Source organism: Cebus imitator, unplaced genomic scaffold (assembly GCF_001604975.1).
Source record: "Cebus imitator isolate Cc_AM_T3 unplaced genomic scaffold, Cebus_imitator-1.0 Scaffold54, whole genome shotgun sequence".
In the NCBI taxonomy this organism is placed as follows: Eukaryota; Metazoa; Chordata; class Mammalia; order Primates; family Cebidae; genus Cebus; species Cebus imitator.
The window spans coordinates 7,923,791-7,945,033 of NW_016107369.1; positions in this window are offsets into that span (position 1 = coordinate 7,923,791).

Genomic DNA, 21,243 nt, shown 5'->3' on the forward strand with positions numbered 1-21,243 from the left:
ACCCAGGCTGGAGTGCAATGGCGCGGTCTCGGCTCATCGCAACCTCCGCCTCCTGGGTTCAGGCAATTCTCCTGCCTCAGCCTCCTGAGTAGCTGGGATTACAGGCACACGCCACTATGCCAAGCTAAGTTTTTGTATTTTTTTTAGTAGAGACGGGGTTTCGGGTCTTCATTTTTTTATTCAGTCTGACTGTCTTGTTTAGTTGGAGTATTTAGTCTTTGAATGCGTTTATGGATATGATCAAGTATAGGTCTAACAATTGCTATTTGCTTTCACTTGTCTAATCTGTTTTTGTCCTTTTGTTCTTCCTTTCCTGTCTTTCTGTGATGAGGAAATATATACATTTCCAGTTAAATTCCCACATTGACTTTTTAGCTATCCTTCATATTACTTTTTAATAGCGGTTGTTTTAGGCCTACAAATATGCATCTTTAACTTATCACAACCTACTTAGAGTTAACATTGTACTACCTCATGTAACATATAATTCCTCAACACTATAGTTCCATTTACCTCCCCATCCTTCATTTTATTGTTATTCTATGTATTTTTTCTACTTACATGATAAAGCCCACAATATAGTGATTTAATTTCTACTTTACAGATTCAGATGAGTTTTAAAAAATAGGACAAGAAACAAATTAATTCTAGTCTAGGGGCAGCCAAGAGAGTGTGTTGCTCAGACCTCCCTTCAAGAACCCTGCTGTGATATCTTCCAGTTGCTGCACTTGCGGGTCTGCTGAGGCATTCATGCCAAGGCCACACTATCTCCCAGCCAGTGACTGAGCATAGCAGAGGTACTAGAGCCAGGCCATTCTTGGCTTATGTGGGACTCCTCTCATGGGCATTCTTTACTCCAGAGATTCTGATGGTCTGGACAAGATTTTCTCAGAGCTGCACTGCAGTAAGACTTCGACACAATCTTCATTTCTTCCCTTTCACTTTTCAGATGTCAGACTTACATTGCCATCCGAGGTTCTCCTTATTCTTCTTTCTATTTCCTTTTATCCTTGACAGGCTTTCCCTCAGTAAATCTCATGCATGTCTAGGTCCATCTTGGCATCTGCCTTTTGGAGGACCTGAACTGATATAAGTCTGTTATACATCCATATATTTACCATTTTTGGTGCTCTTCATGATTTCCTCTAGATTTTGAGCTTCAAGCATTTGTCTTTTTTTTTTTTTCACATTCTAAGTAATAATATTTTAAGAAAATGGCAGCTAACATAAAGTATATACTTTGTGTTAAAAACTACCTTATGCAATAAGCTTTTTTTTTTTTTCAATCTGAACTACCTTTCTCATAGTGCAGGTCTGTTATTGACAATTTTTTTCATTAAAAATAAATCTGAATGTCTTCAGAATTCACCTCCATTCTTGGATATTTTTGCTGGATATAAAATTCTGGTTTGGCAGTAGAATTTTTTTTTTCTTCCTTCAGCTTTTGAAATGTTGTTCAGTCGACTCTAGCCCTCATTATTTATTTACCTTTTTTCTTTTTAGAGACAGAATCTTGCTTTGTCACCCAGGCTGGAGTGCAGTGGTGTGATCATAGCTCTGTATAGCCTCAAACTCCTGGGCTCAAGTGATCCTCCCATCTTGGCCTCCCAAAGTGCTGATATTACAGGCATGAGCCACTGTCTCTAGCCCCCTTCATTATTTTTTGTTAGAAGACTGACATCATTAGTATCATTGTTTCCTTGTACAGTATAATGTGTCTTCTTATCCCTGACTACTTTCAAAAATTTTTTTTCATTAGATTGACTGAAAAATTTTTTTTTCATTAGACTCACTGTGATGTGTCTTGTTGTGGTTTTATTTGTTGTTATTCTGCTTAGAGTTTGCTGAGCTTCTTGAATTTTTAAATGTATTTTTTTTTTATCAAATTTGGGATTGTTTTGGCCATTGTTTTCTCAGATGTCCTTTTTTCCCAAGAATTGTCTCTCTCTCTTTTCCATTTACATTAATGACAAGCTATTTAATATTATTTTACATGTTACTGAGATTGTGGAGGGTTTGTTACAATCTTTCTTTCTCTGGTCTTCAAGTTGGATAATTACTATTGACTTAAAAGTTTTCAAATTTACTAACTTTTTCTCTTTTATTTTTCCTAAAACTTTTTTTTTTAATTGTACTTTAGGTTCTGGGGTACATGCCCAGATCATGCAGGATTGTTGCATAGGTACATATATGGCAATGTGGTTTGCTGCCTCCATCACTCCGTCACCTATATCTGGCATTTCTCCTCATGTTATCCCTCCCCAACCTCCCTACCCCATGCTGCCCCTCCCCTAGTCCCCCCAACAGACCCCAGTGTGTGCTGCTCCGCTCCCTGTGTCCATGTGTTCTCCTTGTTCAACACCCGCCTATGAGTGAGAACATGTGGTGTTTGATTTTCTGTTCTTCTGTCAGTTTGCTGAGAATGATGGTTTCCAGATTGATCCATGTCCCTACAAAGGACACAAACTCATCGTTTTTTATGGCTGCACAGTATTCCATGCTGTATATGTGCCACATTTTCCTTGTCCAGTCTATCATCGATGGGCATTTGGGTTGGTTCCAGGTCTTTGCTATTGTAAACAGTGCTGCAATGAACATACGTGTGCATGTGCCCTTAGAATGATTCATAATCGTTTGGTTATATACCCAGTAATGGAATTGCTGGGTCAAATGAAATTTCTATTTCTAGATCCTTGATGAATCGCCATGCTGTCTTCCACAGTGGTTGAACTAACTTACATTCTCCACATCCTGTCCGGTATCTGCTATCTCCAGATTTTTTAATTATCACCATTCTAACTGGCGTGAGATGGTATCTCAATGTGGTTTTGACTTGCATTTCTCTAATGACCAATGATTATAAGCATATTTTCATATGTTTGTTGGCAACATAAATGTCTTCTTTTGAAAAGTGTCTGTTCATATCCTTTTCCCACTTTTTGATTGGGTTGTTTTTTTCTTGTAAATCTGTTTTAGTTCTTTGTAGATTCTGGATATTAGCCCTTTGTCAGATGGGTAGATTGCAAAAATTTTTTCCCATTTTGTTGGTTGCTGGTTCACTCTAATGATTGTTTCTTTTGCTGCACAGATGCTCTGGAGTTTAATTAGATCCCGTTTGTGTGTTTTGGCTTTTGTTGCCATTGCTTTTGGTGTTTTAGTCATGAAGTCCTTGCCTATGCCTATGTCCTGAATGGTTTTGCCTAGGTTTTCTTCTAGGGTTTTTAATGGTGTTAGGTCTTATGTTTAAGTCTTTAATCAATCTGGAGTTAATTTTTGTCAGAAATAATAAGGTGTAAGAAAGGGATCCAGTTTCTGTTTTCTGCACATGGCTAGCCAGTTATGCCAACACCGTTTATTAAACAGGGAATTATTTCCCCATCGCTTGTTTTTGTGAGGTTTGTCAAAATGCAGATGATTGTAGATGTGTGGCATTGCCTCTGAGGCCTCTGTTCTGTTCCATTGGTCTATATCTCTGTTTTGGTTCCAGTACCATGCTGTTTTGATTGCTGTAGCCTTGTAGTATAGTTTGAAGTCAGGTAGCGTGATGCCTCCAGCTTTGTTCTTTTTGCTTAGGATTGTCTTGGCTATGTGGGCTCTCTTTTGGTTCCATATGAAGTTTAAGGTGGTTTTTTCCAGTTCTGTGAAGAGAGTCACAGGTAGCTTGATGGGATAGCCTTGAATCTATAAATTACTTTGGGCAGTATGGCCATTTTCACAATATTGATGAGCATGGAATGTTTTTCCATCTGTTTGTGTTCTCTCTTATTTCCTTGAGCAGTGGTTTGTAGTTCTCCTTGAAGAAGAGGTCCTTTACATCCTTTGTTAGTTGTATTCCTAGGAATAACCTTTTCTTTTGTGAACTCAGTCTGCTATTGAGTTTAGGCAGAATTTTTCCCTCAGATGTTGTAGTTTTCATTTCTTTACTTTTATTTATTTATTTATTTATTTATTTATTTATTTTTGAGACAGAATCTCACTCTGTCACCCAGGCTGGAGTGCAGTGGCACAATCTTGGCTCACAGCAACCTCTGCTTCCCTGTTCAAGCCATTTTTGTGCCTCAGCCTCCTGAGTAGTTGGGATTATAAGCATGTGCCACCACAGCCAGCTAATTTTTGTATTTTTAATAGAGACAGGATTTTGCCATGTTGGCCAGGCTGGTCTTGAACTCCTGCCTTCAGGATGAGCCCACCTTGGCCTTCCAAAGTGCTGGGATTACAGGTGTAAGCCATCGCACCCAACCCGTTTTGTTTATTTTTATGGTTTTTATTTTTCTGCTGATACTTCCCATTGTTCATTTATAATGATCATAGTGTCCTTATGTCCTTGAATGTATTTATAATAGCTGCTTGTCTACTAATTGGTTAGTAATTGCAACATCTGCTTCATTGTTGGTATTTATTGATTACTTTTTCTTTTGACTATAGGTAATATTTTCCTATTTTGTCATATGGATCGTGATTTTTATGGTATGCTAGACACTGTGGATGATATGTTGTAAGAAGTGTGGATTATGAAGTTCTTTTAAAAGATTACTTCTTTTAAAAGATGTTGAGTTCTATTCTAACAAGCAATTAATTTTTAATTATTTTAACCTTCATATTTATACATTTTTCTAATACTTATCAATATTTTTATCCTCCCAAATTCAATAACAGTTCTAACTTACTCTATCCTTTGTATATCTTCTCTCCATCTTATTACTGTTGTTTAGATTTATAGTTTTAATCCTTTTTGAAGTCTCAGAAATTGTTCATTATTTTTTACATCAATACTTTTTCAACCTATTTTATCATTTTCTAGTCTCAACGTTGTTTCTGTTTTCCTAAACTTTCTTTGTGATTTTCTTTTTTTTCTTGCTGAAATATATTTAGTAATCCTTTAGTGATGGTTCACTAAAGGTGAGCAGTTCACTAAGATGGTTTCTTATTGCTATATGTTTGAAGCATGAGGATATGTCAAAGCTTTCACTTATGGGGTCATCTTCTGAATTAATGTATATACAAAAGTACTCATTGCAGGAATGTAATAGCAAAATATCATAAACAACCTAAATGCCCATCAATGGAGGACTGATCGAATAAATTGGGGTATGTAGAACGGAATATTGTGCAGTCATTAAAATGGCAAAGTAGGGTTTATTTTTATTTTTTTTAGAGATGTGGTCTTGCTCTATCACCTAGGCTGGAGTGCATTGGCACAATCTTAGTTCACCGCAGCCTTGAACTCCTAGGCTCAGGTGATCCTCCCACCTTAGCCTCCTAAGTAGCTGGGACCATAGGGGTGTACCACCATGCTCAGATAATTTTAAAAATATTCAGCCTGGTGTTGCTATGTTGCCCAGGCTAGTCTTGAACTCCTGGCCTTAAGCAATCCTCCTATCTCAGCCTTCCAAAGTGCTGGGATTATAGGCATGAGTCACTGCATCAAGCCAATGAAGTGGTTCTGTGTATACACTTCCTATTGAATGAATTCCAAAATGTACTACTTAGTGAAAGAAGCAAAATGCAAAAAGCATGCATCAGTGGTCACCAGAGTGGGATGTGTGAAAATCTACTGAGGCATGGAAAGATAGTATTAGAACTTCTATTGAAATTTATTTTGCTATGTATTTTAAAGATCAATATATACATTAGTCCAGTAGTAAATGTATATAAATTATCTATGTCTATATATTTCTATCTGTCTATCTATCTATCTATCTATCTATCTATCTATCTATCTATAGTGATATTGGGTTTCATTCTGTTGTCCAGGCTGGAGTGCAGTGGTGCAATAATCTCTCACTGTAGCCTTGAACTTCCAGGCTCAAGAGATCCTCCTGCCTCAGGCTTCTGAGTAGCTGGGACTATAGGCACAGGCCACCATTCCCAGCTAATTTATTCATTTATTTTTTTGTAGAGTTGGGGGTCTCCCTGTGTTGCCCAGGCTGGCCTGGGTTATGAGATTGGCCAATTTTTGTATTTATGGTAGAGATGGGGTTTCGCCATGTTGCCCAGTCTAGTCTCAAACTCCTGGCCTCAAGTGATCCACAGTCTTCGGACTCCCAAAGTGCTGGGATTACAGGTGTGAGCCTTCAGGCACAGCCAATAAATATATTTTTTAATTTGATAAGGTACAAATTAGTAAAGACTGGGTTTAGTGATTTTTTAAAAAAGGACATTTGTATATGTTTGTATATTTTTTTAAAAATTTGACTCTGGAAGCGTAGAAAAGAGATTGGTTATGGTGGCTCTTTATAGGAAGGGGAACTACCTAGCTAGGAGCACAGAGTAGGAGGGAGACTTCCCTTATCCTAGATTGTCTTGTCCTCTTATATTTGGATAGGTTCATCTTATGTATCCCCCTCCCAAATAATTATTTTTATTTTGGAGAATTCACATTAAAAAAGAAAAGTTATTTGTTGTCATGACCACATATGATCACCAAGTTCCCTTGTTCTCTGGGAACTTCTCTAGATCCTTGCTTCTTTGAATGTGGTCCAGCACCTGCAGATTAGGCATTACCTGGATGCCTCAGGTTAGACTTGCAGTCTGGCCTACTGAATGAGAGTACACTTTTAGCAAGGGGATAAGAAGGGTGGCAAGAGTAAAAGACAAGAGAACAAAGATCCATGTGGGAAGAATGGGCATTTTCTATTAGCATCAGACCCAAGGACAGAGAAGAGAAGGGAAATTTGAGTCCCATCTATTGCTTGATGCCTACTGAATTAAGTGCAAATGTTTTAGCCTGCCATTCAGAACTCTCTACATAACGTCCAAAGCTCACCCATCAGCCACACGTTCCATTACCCTCTATGTGTACTGCATCACTTAATATTTGTCCTCACTGATCTGGATCATTGCTAACAATGTCCTCTTGACCTGGATTGTCATCTTGTCTGAGCTCCTTCTGTAAAAATCCTACCAACCCTTCAAGGCTCTTTCAAAATGCCCTACTTCCCTGAAGGCTTTTTTTCTTTTTCCTTCAATGGATGCCTGGTTCTGCCCCTTTGTAGAGAATATCCTTTTGTGACTTTTTTCTTTATCTTCAAGTATAGTTATTTGTGTACTTGATTCCTTTTATTCAACTGAAATGTCACTTACTTTTCTGTCTCTTTCAATTTCCTGGAGCAGAGTCCTAAAATGCAGATCAATGCCCAAGACATTTATTGGATGTGGTAGGTGAAAAGCATTTAGTTCACTGCAGTAAACTGATATGTATCTTACCGGAGTGCCTTCCTTCTAAAAAATCAACTCTCACTCTATTTTAAAACGTTGAAGACATTCTTTGTCAAACAAATCGACTTCCTTTTCTATCTGCTGATCTTCATGGAACCACATCTTGGTCCCATGAACAATTCATCCTCCATCTCTTACTGCCAATAGCTGATCTTCAGACATGCATTTAACCTGGTGTACCAACATAGCAGACTGTTCTCACCCATGGTTTTAATCATTCACAGTGGCCTAGAAAATTGATGACATGCTGTAATTTATAATACTCCTGAAACATGAATTTGTAATAGCTTCCTGGTGTGCAGGAGTGTCATTTGTAGATGAGTGTAACTAGCTGACTTCCTTACACATCTCACCACAACCTTGTTTTCTATTCATTCTAGAATCAGTCACACAAGAGTGAAAGCCCAAAGTCTCAGAGAGGTAATGGCTTTAGATAAGTTTGTTTGGCTCCATTGTTGGCTTGTACCATATTTAGAAAAATGCATTAGTTACCAGCATTTCTTGGATACATTTGTATTAACGAATCCACAGTTTACCTTAGCATTCAGTCTTTGTGTTGTACATTCTATGGGTGTTCAGAAATGCAAAATGTCATGGACCCACCATTACAGCATCATACAGAATAGTCTCACTGCCCTAAGAATGCTTTATACTCTGCCTGTTCAGCCCTTCCTCTCTCCCCTAGAACCACTATCTCTGTATTTTTGACTTTTCCTGATTTTTTACTGTCTCTATAGTTTTGTCTTTCCCTGAAAGTTATGTAGTTGAAATCATAAAGTATGTAGACTTTCTAGATTGGCTTCTTTCACTTAACAATATGCATTTAAGCTTCTTCCATGTCTTTTTGGGGCTGAATTGTTCATTTCTTTTTATTGTTGAATAATATTCCATTGCATAGCTGTAACACAGCTTATCATTCACCTATTAAGGACATTTTGGTTGTTTCTAGTTTTGAGCAATTAAGAATAAAGCTGCTTCAAGACCAGCCTGGGCAACATGGCAAAACCCTATCTCTACAGAAAAATACAGAAATTAGCCGGTGTGGTGGTGCTCACCTGTAATCCCAGCTAGCTACTCAAGCTGAGGTGGGAGGATCACCTGAGCCTGGGGAGGTTGAGGCCACCCTGAGCTGTGATTGAGCCTCTGCACTCCAGCCTGGGTGACAGAGTGAGACCCTATCTGAAAAAATAAAATAAAATAAAGTAAAATAAAGCTGCCATAAACATTTGTGTTTGGGTTTTTGTGTGGACATATGTTTTAACTTCCTTTGGAAAAATACCTAGGTTTTGCTTGCTGGATCATATGATAAGTCAATGTTTAACTTTTTAAGGAACTGTCAAACCGTCTTTGAAAATGGCTATGTCATTTTGCATACCCAGCATCAATAAATGAAAGTTCCCTTTGTTCCACATCTTGACCAGCATTTGGAATTGTCAGTGTTTTAGATAGTGGCCATTCTAATTGGTGCATAATGGTATTCCATTGTTTTATTTTGCAGTTTCCTTATGATATATGATGTTGAAGATTTTTCGTATGCTTAATTGCCATCTGTATGTAATCTTTGATGAAGTATCTGTTCAGATCTTTTGCTGAGATTTTAAAATGTAGTTGTTTACTTTCTTATTGTCATCATAAAAGTTCTTTGTAAATTTTGGATTATAAATCTTTTATCAGATATATACTTTGCAAATATTTTCTTCCAGTCTGCAGCTTGTCTTTTTCATTTTCTTAATAATATCTTTCAGTTGGGCACGGTGGATCATGCCTGTAATCCCAGCACTTTGGGAGGCTGAGGCGGGTGGATCATGAGGTCAAGAGATTGAGACCATCCTGGTCAACATGGTGAAACCCCGTCTCCACTAAAAATACAAAAATTAGCTGGGCATGGTGGCGCATGCCTGTAGTCCCAGCTACTAGGGAGGCTGAGGCAGGAGAATTGCTTGAACCCGCGAGGCAGAGGTTGCAGTGAACCGAGATCGTGCCACTGCACTCCAGCCTGGCAGGCCTGGCAATGGAGCAAGACTCTGTCTAAAATAATAATAATAATAATATCTTTCAAAGTGAGTAAGTTTTTAATTTAATAAAGTTCAACGGATTTTTTTTTTCATAGATTATGCTTTTGGTGTTGTATCTAAAAAGTCATCACCAAGCCCAAGGTCATTTGGATTGTCTTCTATATTATCTTCTAAAAGTTTTGTAGTCTCGTGTTTTACATTTAGTTCTGTAATGTACTGTGAGTTAATTTTTGTGAAAGGTGTAAAATCTGTGTCTAGACTTGTTTCATATTGTTTTGTTTTGCATGTACATCTCAGTTGGTCCAGCACCATTCGTTAAATAGACTATCCCTGCTCCATTGAATTGCCTTTACTCTTTTGTCAAAGATCACTTGACAAAATTTTTATGCATACCTTTTTAGGCTCTGTTCATTGATCTATTTGTCTACTTTTTCACTAGTATCTCACTGTCTTGATTATTGTAGCTTTATAGTAAGTCTTGGAGTTGAGTAGTGTTAGCCTTCTGGCTTTGTTGTTGTTGTTGTTGTTGTTGTTTTTGAGATAGCCTTTTGCTTTAGGCTATCAAGCAACCTTCCCACCTCAGCCTCTCAAGTAGCTAGGACTACAGGCACACACCGCCATACCCAACTAATTTTTTAAAAACAGTTTTGCAGAGATGGGTTCTTGCTATGTTGCTCAGACTGGTCTTGAACTCCTGGCCTCAAGTGATCCTTCTGCCTCAACTTCCCAAAGTGTTGGGATCACAGATTACAATACCTAGTGTATTCTTCTTTTATATTATGTTAGCTGTTCTAGGTCATTTGCCTTTTCTTTTTTTTTTTCTTTCCTTAGCCTGGGGTGAAGGGGGCGGGATAGAGGAGCGGGGTGGATGCAGGGGACCGAGTGGTGGGTAGTGGGATAGAGGGGAGGAGGGCGTGCTAGGTCATTTGCCTTTTCATATAAACTTTAGAATCAGTTTAAAATAACTTACTGAAATTTTGATTGAGATTTTGTTGAATCGCAACACAATATAGATCAGGTTGGGAAAAACTGACATCTTAACAACAATGAGTTTTTCTATCCATGAACTTCAAGTATCTCTCCATTTATTTATATCTTGATATCTTTCTTCAGAATTTTATAGTTTTTCTCATATAGATCTTATACCTATTTTGTTTTATACATAAGCATTTCATTTTTTGGTGTTAATGTAAATGGTGTTGTGTTTTCAATTTCAAATTCCAGTTGTTCATTGCTGGCATATAAGAAAGCAATTGACTTTTGTATATTAACCTAATGTCCTACAACCTTGTTATAATGATTTATTCATTTCAGGAAAGTTTTTGGTTGACTTTTTGAAATTTTCTACAATGGCAAACTAACATGTAATTTGCAAACAATTTTATTTCTTTCTTCTCAATCTGTATACATTTTTGTTTCCTTTTTTTAAAAAAATTTTTTAATTTTTGTGAGTACATAGTAGGTGTATATATTTATGAATTACATGGGATATTTTGATACAGCCATGCAATGTGTAATAATCACAGCAGGGTAAATAGAGTAACCATCCCCTCAAGCATTTATCTGTTGTGTTTTAAACAATGCAATTATACTCTTTTAGTTATTTTTAAATGAACAATTAAATCATTTTTTACTATAGTTGCCCTATTGTGCTAGCAAATACTTAGGTCTTATTTATTCTTTCATTTTTGCACCCATTAACCATCCCAATCCCCCACCACCCTTCCGATCCTCTGGTAACCATCCTTCTACTCTCTCTCTCTGAGTTCAGTTGTTTCCATTTTTAGCTCCCACAGATAATAGAGAACAGCCATGTTTGCCTTCCTGTGCCTGGCTTATTTCACTTAACGTAATGACCTCCAGTTCCATTCATGTTGTTGCAAATGACAGGATCTCGAACTTTATTAGGGCTGCATAGTATTCCATGGTGTATACGTACCACATTTTCTTTTTCCATTTGTCTATTAATGGACACAGATGGCTTTCAAATCTTGGCTATTGTGAATAGTGCTGCATTATTTCCTTTTCTTGTCCTATTACATTAGCTAGGGCTTCCAGGACAAAATAAAAATACATCATATTAAGATCTATATTTCTGGCTTCTCTTAGGAAAAAAAATAGAGAACTGGGCATGCAGCTCATCTTGGCAGGTTTTGGCTAGAATTGAGCAGTGGTTACCCTTTTTAAGTGGGGATCATCTTCTAGTTCACTGCAGCCTTCACCATTTCCTGGTAATAAACACTTTATCTCTTTGTGAAAAATGACATTTGAGATTAAACTTTCTCTTTAAATTGAAAAATGTGGTCCAGGGATACCAGGATCTGCACAAAAATCAGAGAAAACTCCCTATGGACATGTGATTTGGAAGAAAGTTAGGACCCTTTACAGACAGCTCCCCATTATACATTTGGGGAGATCACTAAGATCTCCAAATATCCTCTGGTATATGTTTATGTTCTGCTAAACAGGCAGCCCACATCTCATCTCACCTCAGTCACAGCAACCCTTTCTATCCCCTAGATCTTAAAACTCAGATCCTACGTTCCCTACCTCTGGTCTACAAAGCCTCAGTTCTCACCCTTGAACTTGATCCATACCTTTCGTTGGCCCTCTATCATTGCCATTTGGTAGTAGTGCCACATGCATGTCACTTTCCCTGCCTCTGCAATTGTCATTGTACAGAATACCTTGGTGTCATAGGAATCCAGTGAGTCGGACCTATGTTGTTAGTGCTCTAACTCGACCATGGTTACTCTAGAATACATTTTGTACTTCAGTTCAGTTGCGTTATGGAACTTTATCACCATGATCACACCATTTCTTTATGGGAACATGTGTTGGAATTCCAAACGAATAACTTAAGGTAAAATACAACCTGTTGCTGTATTGAGGCTACCTGCAGCCCAGTAAGTGCAGGAAGACCATTTTGACAAACAGATGTCAACTGCTTCAGAGCTTTGTGCCAGGTGGGACAAACCTGGAGTTTGTGTGTAGAGCTGTATCATGTCACTCGGTGTGTCTGTGTGTGTGCATGCACATACAGCATGTGTGCATACATGAGCATTCTCATGTGTATGTGTGTAGAGGGGAAGAGAGAGAAAGCATCCTCACATCATCACAGTTCACCCACACAATGGTCTTTTTTTTTTTTTTTTTCCTGAAATGGAGTCTTGTTCTATCACCCAGGTAATAAGTGCAGTGGCTTGATCTTGGCTCACTACAGCCTCCATCTTCCAGGTTCAGCGATTCTCCTGCCTTAGCCTCCTGAGTAGCTGAGATTACAGGCACCCACCACAATGTCCATCTAATTTTTATATTTTTAGTAGAGACGGGGTTTCACCGTGTTAGCCAGGCTGATCTCGAACTCCTGATCTCAAGTGATCCCCCTACCTCAGCCTCCCAAAGTGCTGAAATTACAGGTGTGAGCCACTGCGCCCGGTGTACAGCTCACCCAGTGTTCTGATTGGAACATTTTGCTTCTAAGAATTTTGGCCCTTATAGGTTTCATTTCCTTTCTTCTTTGCAGTTAAGTGCAAAGAAGAAACATCTGCTACAAATAGCCAACTAGCTTCAAGGATCCCCTTTTGAATTTCAGAAGAAAATTAACTGGGTCACAGGGTAACGAAGCTAAGTATGGGCAAACTTCCTGAAGCTCTAAGCAGCAGTTCTCAATCTGGATGCACATAAGAATCACTAGAGGCTGCGTGTGGTGGCTCACACCTGTAATCATAGCACTTTGGGAAGAGGAGGTGAGGGGATCACTTGAGGCCAGCCTGGCGAACATGGCGAGACCCCATCTCTACTAAAACAAACAAACAAACAAACAAACTAGACAGGTGTAGTGACATTGCCTGTGGTCCCAGCTACTTTGGAGGCTGAGGCAGGAGAATTGCTTGGACCCAGGAAGCAGAGGTTGCAGTGAGCTGAGATCGCACCTCTGCACTCCAGCCTAGGTGACAGAGCAAGACTCTGTTTAAAATAAAAATAATTACTAGAGAGCTTTTAAAATCTACTAATGCCTGGGCCCTACTTCAGACCAATTGAATTAGATTCTCCAGAGTGGAGCCCAGGAAATAAGTGTGTATGTGTATGTAGACACACACACACGCACACACACACACTCCCCAAGTGATTTAAATGTGCAAATTGAGCTGACAGTCACTTCTCTAAAGGTGTGATGCTCAAGCCTGTGCCTTTTCAGGTGTGATGCTAGCACCCAATAAGTTTATCTGAGCAAGGATCCTATATGCACTCCCACAGAGGAACAGTTTATAGATACTTTTCTTTTGTGACATTACAGGCACCTGATACATTAGGAGAGAACTAGGCTTCCTTTTTTGATGTTCTTTCAAAGACGGAGGAGGAGGAGGAGGCACAATTGAAACCCAGCAAGATAACTGAAGCAAATAACTCCAGGCACAGATAACAAAAAGTTGTTCCACATATCCATTAAATGTAGGAAATTGTTGCTTTTAGAGGAAACATAATTTTTACTAAATTTTCTCTCTGGAATTACCTATAAATTTCTAAATTAACTGGCAGGTGCTGAGATATTTCTTTTTGAAAGAACAGTCTCTTTCCCCTGATCCCCTCCAAAATGATTTCCTTTCCTTCCCTCCCTCCCTTCCTTCCTTCTTTCCTTCTTTCCTTCTTTCCTTCTTTCCTTCCTTCCTTCTTCCGTCCCTCCCTCCCTCTCTCCCTCCCTCCCTCTTTTCTTTCTTTCTTTCTCTTTCTTTCTTTCCTTTCTTTTCTTTTCTTTCTCTCTCTCTCTCTCTCTCTTTCTTTCTTTTTTCTACAAGATGGGAAAGGAAGTTCTTTATGTGTTCAAAGGGAACACATGAAATCTCATCAAATCAGGAATCCAATTAAAATACTTTCTCTCTGGCTCATTCAACAGTTGAGTAAGAACTGGAAAGGGAGAGAAATTATGAGTATTAGTTCCCTCAAAACAGATTGGTCAGTATCTGGCAGGCCTAAAATGGGTTAAGCCTCCAGAAGAGGGCAATTTGTACAATAAACGACCAGAAACCAACACCCAACATCTTAATCAAAATGGGAGGTCAGATCCAGTTACTGTCCCAAGTAAATTAGGAGTGAGGAACACTGATCTGCTTTAGAAACTAAGCTGACTCTTCTGGGGTAGGGGAATGTGCTCTAGTCTCAGGGGCTGGGATATCCAGTCAGAGGTGCTGATTCATTCTCTCTGAATCCACAGGTGGGGACCTTAGGGTTCATGGCTCTGGGATAAGGAGAAAGTGAAGAGGCTGAATGACATGGTTTGGATCTGCATCCCAACCCAAATCTCATGTTCAGTTTTAATCCTTAGTGTTGAAGGTGGAGCCTGGTGGGAGGTGCCTGGATCATGGGGACAGATTTTCCCTTTGGTGCTATTGTGATAGTGAGTTCTTCTGAGATCTGGTTGTTTAAAAGTGTGTGACACCTCCCTTTCTTCTCTTCCTCCTGCTCTGGCCATGTGAAGTGCCTGCTCCCCCTTCACTTTCCACCATGATTGTAAGTTTCCTGAGGCCTCCCCAGAATCCAAGCAGATGCCAACATCATGCTTCCTGTACAGCCTGGAGAACCATGAGCCAATTAAACCTCTTTTCTTTATAAATTACCCAGTCTCAGGTATTTCTTTATAGCAGTGCAAGAATGAACTAATACAGTGAATATCCAAGGCAGTGGGGGAAACAGAAGTAAGGCAGAAGTAGGAATGAAAGGTATGAGAGATGGGAGAGGGGTCCATATTTAAAGGTCCATACTTAGATCCTATCTGTAACTCATTTACTCTTGTTGCACACTGACTCATCTCTGAGCTAGGAGAAGCTCGCATGGACTGCAGAAGTTTGGCTCTTGAGTTTAGAATGGAATGGTGTCCTGAGCTCTTGCTGGTCATTGATGAGTACAGGGAAGAGGGTGTGGCTGTATTGACTGGTTATCTAGAATCACCATCACATCAGGAAACATGAGTGTAGAGCCACGCTCTGAGGATGCTGTCATCATAGCAGGAGACACATAGCCTTCTATGTTGTCATTACTGCAGCTCCTGTCAGACTTGCCCTGACAGGCCAGTTTAGTTAGAGTGGAGGGACTTATCGGGCATGGAGAGGCAGGGGCCCGTGAGGCACCGACGCAGCAGGACAATGAGAGAGCCGAGGAGCATGAGGACTGGGAGCCATGGTGCCCAACACACCAGCCAGTGTGCCAACCTTCCTTTTTATCTCCGCAAACTTTGATTTTTTTTCTAGAATTTGACTTCAGGATTCTAAAAATAAAAAACAACCGAAAGCCCTGACATGGCGGCTCCCTCCTGTAATCCCAGCATTTTGGGAGGCCAAGGCAGGAGAATCACTTGAATCCAGGAGTTTGAGATGAGCCTGGGCAACATAGTGTGACCCTATCTCTATTTAAAAAACAGAAACAAGTAAGCAAAAAACTACAAAAATAATATTGATGTATGGTCATACATCTAGTATATACCAGGCATGCACAACAATCCTTTTTGCTTATTTTCTTTTCCACATACTAACCCTCCCCTCACTCACTCCCTGACCTTCTCTTTCTCTTCAGCTTCCTGTTGAGTTTGGCCAAGGGTGGGAGATAGTAATGGAGGCCAGACAATGAGAGGACAGAAAAAATAGGGGTGTTTGTTTTCCACATCACCATGTCTATAGCACCTAAGCCAGAACTATTTTTCATGGATTTACAGAATGCCCCATTTATTGCCATATCTGTATTAGTCCATTCATGAACTGCTATAAAGAAATACCTGAGACTGGGTAATTTATAAAGAAAAGAGTTTTAATTGGATCATGATTCTGCAGGCTGTACAAGAAGCATGGCTGGGGGGGCCTCAGGAAACTCACAATCATGGCAGAGATGAAAGGGAACAGCATATCTTACAGGGCTGAAGTAGGAAGAAGAGAACGAAGCGGGAGAAGCCACATACTTTTAAAGAACCAGATCTTGTGAGAACTCACTCACTATTACAAGAACAGCAAGGGGGAAATCTGTCCATGATCCAGTCACCTCCCACCACGTCCCTCCTCCAACACGGAAATTACAATTCAACATGAGATTTGGGCAGGGACACAGAACCCAACCATATCAGCATCCCTCACAGCACTGCCTCCTTTGAATGAACTCGCATGCTGAAGAAAGGGTCATGGAGATGGGTCTAGAGAAAGCAAGTAGCTGCCTCGTGCCCCTCAGCTGGAAAAGGGAGTTAATAGTCAGACCAGAGTTGATTCTGAACTCCCTGCTGTTTCCTCCAAAGTGGCTGCATCTCATTATGGGTACATCTTCTATCATGGCAAAATGTTTGCCCTGCACTGAGACTCAACGAAGGTGATTTAAAATGTTAGCAGGAGAAAACAGTATGTTGTGGTGGAAAGTGCATTGAACTGAATGAGATAGTGAGGTTTAAGGACTATCTGTTGCTGTCTGAGACAACAAGTGAATGTGTTACCTCACTTCTCTTCACCTCAGTTAGTCCTCCTGAGTTAGTCCTCAGTTAGCAGAAGGAGGGCAGAGAGCCAAAGGGGAGGTTGAGACTATCCTGGCTGAGGGGATGTTTCCCACCCACATCCAGTCACCATTAACCAGAGAAATTTCTTGCACAGTTGGGTCCTCATTCCTTCTCCTTTGCAAGGTGAATCCTGATTCTGTTCACCCCCATCTGAATGGCTGTGTGCGTTGGGGAAAGAATACCCCCAGAAGGCACCTTTATAAGTCCCTCATAGCTTGTTGATCTCATTTCCCTTGCCAAGGGACTGCTTCGCATGGAAGTGTAAGGCATTTTGGGCTGAAAAGATGTAAGGGAAACTTGCAAGAGGCTCTCTGGGAAGGGATTTCTTGGTCTTAAGAAGTTACACAAGTGAAAGGATTTCTCTCTTTCCCACAGAAGCCATGAGGAGAGCCATCCTTAGAGGACACCACTCTACGGATAGGAAAGGGAATCGATGCGAGGAATCTGGGTCCTTGTTGTCAGCATTGGCCCCCAATTTAAATAACCCTGGAACTACCCTCTCTCACTTAACTTCTAGTTTTATGAAATAGTAAATGTTCCTGCAATGTATGGATAATGTATTCAAACTCCTATGGTTCAAACTCTTTTCTGCTGGATCTTCAGACTGTGGTTCCTGTATTCACTTCTAACATCCAAGGACATCATCTAAGGGAGATAGTTCTGTCCTGGTAATTTTTGGATCTTCTTATTTTGTTGTCTTTGTCTAAACTATCATGATTTCCTTTAAACAGTCACCCCCGCCATGTATGGTCAAGTATCATATAATAAAATCTTTTGAAATTTAGGACCCCGTGTCTTCTGAATTTGCTGCCTTTACCGTTCCCTATTCTCAATTCTCCCAGCTTTCGATGTTTTCTCCATTACCCAGTATTCAACTTGCTCTCTTCCTCGGGTTTGACTTTGAGACCTGCCTTTTCTATTTTGGCTTTGACTTCCCATTATTTAAGATCCAGGGAGTGAAGATTTTACTGCCTTCCCATGATTTAGGTAATATCCCTAGGATTTTCCCTCCCATTTCCTAACTGTCCCCTTGATTCCCATCTGTTTCATCTTGGGATCTTTGCTTCGAATCCTTTTCTGTTTGAATTTCTCTTCTGGGCTCTACTGCTAGCACGTCTTCTTACTCAGTCCAGAGGTTTTGTCCAGTTGCTGGGACTCTGCAGTTTGTCTGCACTGGCTCTAAGTTCCCTCCCCGAAGTGCTGAGTCATCATCAACTCTGCTTCCCAAAAGGGTTGCTTCTCATGCGTGTGCACTTCATGAAAAAAGCCAGCAGTAGCTGTTAACTAGGAAGAATTTCTCCCTCTGTGGAGTTCTGCACAATCGTCTCTGCCTCTTCTCTGACAGACAGAAATTTAAATCTTGCTCCGGATATTTTTGATGCAAACAGACACACGCTCAAACTGGACATAACGCTGTTTTATGCTGCTGACCACCTTCTCATCCCCAGGCTTAGAAACCAGGCCTTCTTCTGTTTGGTATTAGGTATTTTAGGTATTTTGGTATTTATATGAGAACTACATTCGGAGCTGAGAGGTATGCAAAAATGTACAAAAAGTCTCCCAGTCCTTGTTTTAGTAGGAGATGCCTGCCTACCTTCCAGCTCTTAAACTCCATGCTTCCAAATAAGACAGTAAAATATTCCACTTTACGAATTGCTAACAGATTCTTGGACTGAAGCAAAAGTCACCCTTAACACTCCTGATTGGATAACAATGCAAAGTACAGTGGTATAACATGTGCAATGCATTGTCTTTTCTTTCTAAAAACTAATTTTATGAAACTCCTTAATTGAATGGGGCTTAAACTTCCTGTGGCATAAAACCAAATAGAATTACGCTGATGCTAAAAATGTAAATGTATCCCAGATACTACTGACTGATGTATTCATGGGAACATTTAGGCCTGAAGACTTGTGTGCACGCACTGTGATGGTAAAGCAGAGCCTGACGATCACGCATTTGAGATAGAAACATACATGGGAATTTCTTTTGAATTCTCTGTTTTCTTAGGATTTTAAAACTAGTTTTGACCTTGAAAGCCTGGAATGTCAGATCTGAGACGAACTCTAAGAGATCATCTGTTCGTTCTTCAGATGGTGAAAGGATGCCTGGAGGAGTAAAGAGACCACTCAAGGCAATTCAAAGTACTGATGGAGCCGGGGCCAGGTCAGTTCAACACATCTGCATTCAGCCTCTATTTCGTGCCTATCACTGCCCTGGACATTGAGATCCAGACGTAAAAACACAATGACTGCTCTTGAGGTCGCCCCCAAAGTGTTCAGAAGTCCAGGTCAGTTCTTCTGCTTTCCTTCTCAATTCTGAATAGATTTCTTGAGAAATAGGAAACTCTATATTTCATTTAATAATAGCGCATGGTTAGGGGAGTAGGAAAAAATAAAGGAATAGCTTCCTATCTCCTAGTCTTGAGCCCCATTCCCCAAGCAGAATCCTACACTGAGTGGCAGAGGGTCGATTAGCTCTGCCCATTGCAACTTCCTTCAGTGCCCATAATTCCACGGCACAAGCTTAATTCTTATTATTCATTCATAACACATCCATGGATAGCCACAGCCCGGTGACATTTTGGCTCATCACCATCTCCCTGTTCAGTGGCTGGTTAGGGGATATCCTTTGGAGAATGCACGTATGACATGCTTATTTTCCTTTTTAGGGGGGTAAAAAGGGAGAACAGGCAGCCACTCAAGTGGGAAAATTGCACTGGGTAATGCCGCTCTACTAGTGTGAAGATTTTGGCTCTGATGTTGGGACCTGCTATCTCTCTTTTAGTGCTGTTGCCAGGCAGGCTTGTCACTGACACAAATTTTCCTCCCTGATAAGTTGAACTCTCCCCCCCCCGCCCCCCAACTTCATTATGCCTGCAGCCGAAGCTCTGCTGTAGAGGAAGCCATGCCAGACACTGTGATTCACGTGCCTAAAATATCAACTGGCCTGGGTATGCGAGTGAGGCGATAAATCTGGAAAACATAAATCAGATCATCAGATGCTGTATCTGTTCCCGCACACAGGCTGCAGCAGGCATGGCAAAATGCCCTTCAACTCTGGGGTCTACAGCCAGGTAGAGGTTAAAGGATATAACTTACAGACCAAGGAAAGATGAGTAAGGAGGGCCAGAGCTGACATGCAGAAGAGGACTTAAAACCACCGCCATTCAGCACAGACACCAGACATAGGACATGGATTCAGTCTCTGAGACTTTAGGGAGAGGCTGGACAAGGAAGCATAAAGAGAGGCCCCCAAATCATCTAATGTAAAGAGCTTGGGCTAATGTGTAGTCCCTGAGTCTGGACATGGTAGAGAAGATATGCTTCAGCTTCACTAGGAACTGTCAAGACAAGAAACAGAATTTACAGAATCTGGTAGGTAGAGAGACCACTTAAAGAAGACTCTGGAAAAAGCCAACCAACATGGCCCTTCCTTTAGTGAACAGAGAAAAGTGCTTCCATTGAGCCACTTAATCATTCCAAAGCACAGAAGAGAAGGGCCTTGTCGCTATAGCTGAGGCTGGGCCATCAGATCACAGGCTTTCTCGACCTGGGCTTGGGAATAACTGGCTTGTTCACAAATGACAGTGCTCCTCCGTAGGAAAGTAAGGAGAGTTCATAGCTCAAATTTCTAACGTTCAAGCCCTGCTTTGCCAGAGTTAGGTCCTGCTGCCTCAGTGTGACCCTAGCCAAAAATCACATCAGATCCTTTGGGGCTTTGTGCCTGGGGACATGGGAGAATAACTAGGAGTAGAGAGGAAACAGATGCGGGATGAGGTGGAGCTGGGAGCCGCATTGGATATCCACTTAAGGAAATTAAGCAGCGATCCAGTTTCCACCCCCAAATGTCCAAGAGTCACACCCAAGGGAGTGAAGGAAGACCCATGTGTGGATTGAAAGGCTCTATGTGACATCATGGTGTCAGATGAATAAGGCCAGCGCACCTGTCTCCAGGCATCAACCAGTGAGACCATCTCAATGCACAACAAGGTGAAATGCTGAGAAATTCACTGTGGCTTATCTCTTTTGCTACTGTGACCTGTCAGCAAAAACAATGGAAAGATAATTTTCCCCTTTCCCTTCCAGGAAAGGCAGCCAGGGCTTTGTGTTCCCAGATCTGGGTGCCTTGACCCCAGGCAGGGGATTTCCAGCTTTTTGTGAATCAGGCCCACCTGGGGGAATGAAGGAGGCTTCCAAGAAGGGAAAGGGATAAAAGGTAGAAGTTTTTGTTCTTTGTGAGTAAGAGCATGCCAGGGCCTGACCCTGAAGAGGTGGTTGGATCCCGAAACTTGGAAAACAAGAAAGGGTAGGTTTGCGGGATTCTTCAGATAGCCTGTCCCCTAAACTTTGTGAACCAGCCAGATAGGAGACAGGCGTCGATATTCACTGATCTTAGACATTGTGGCTTTGGGAACAGGATTAAGTATTTTCTTAGGGTGCCTGGGGATGTGGAGAGGAGCCTCAAAAGCCTTTTGTGGTT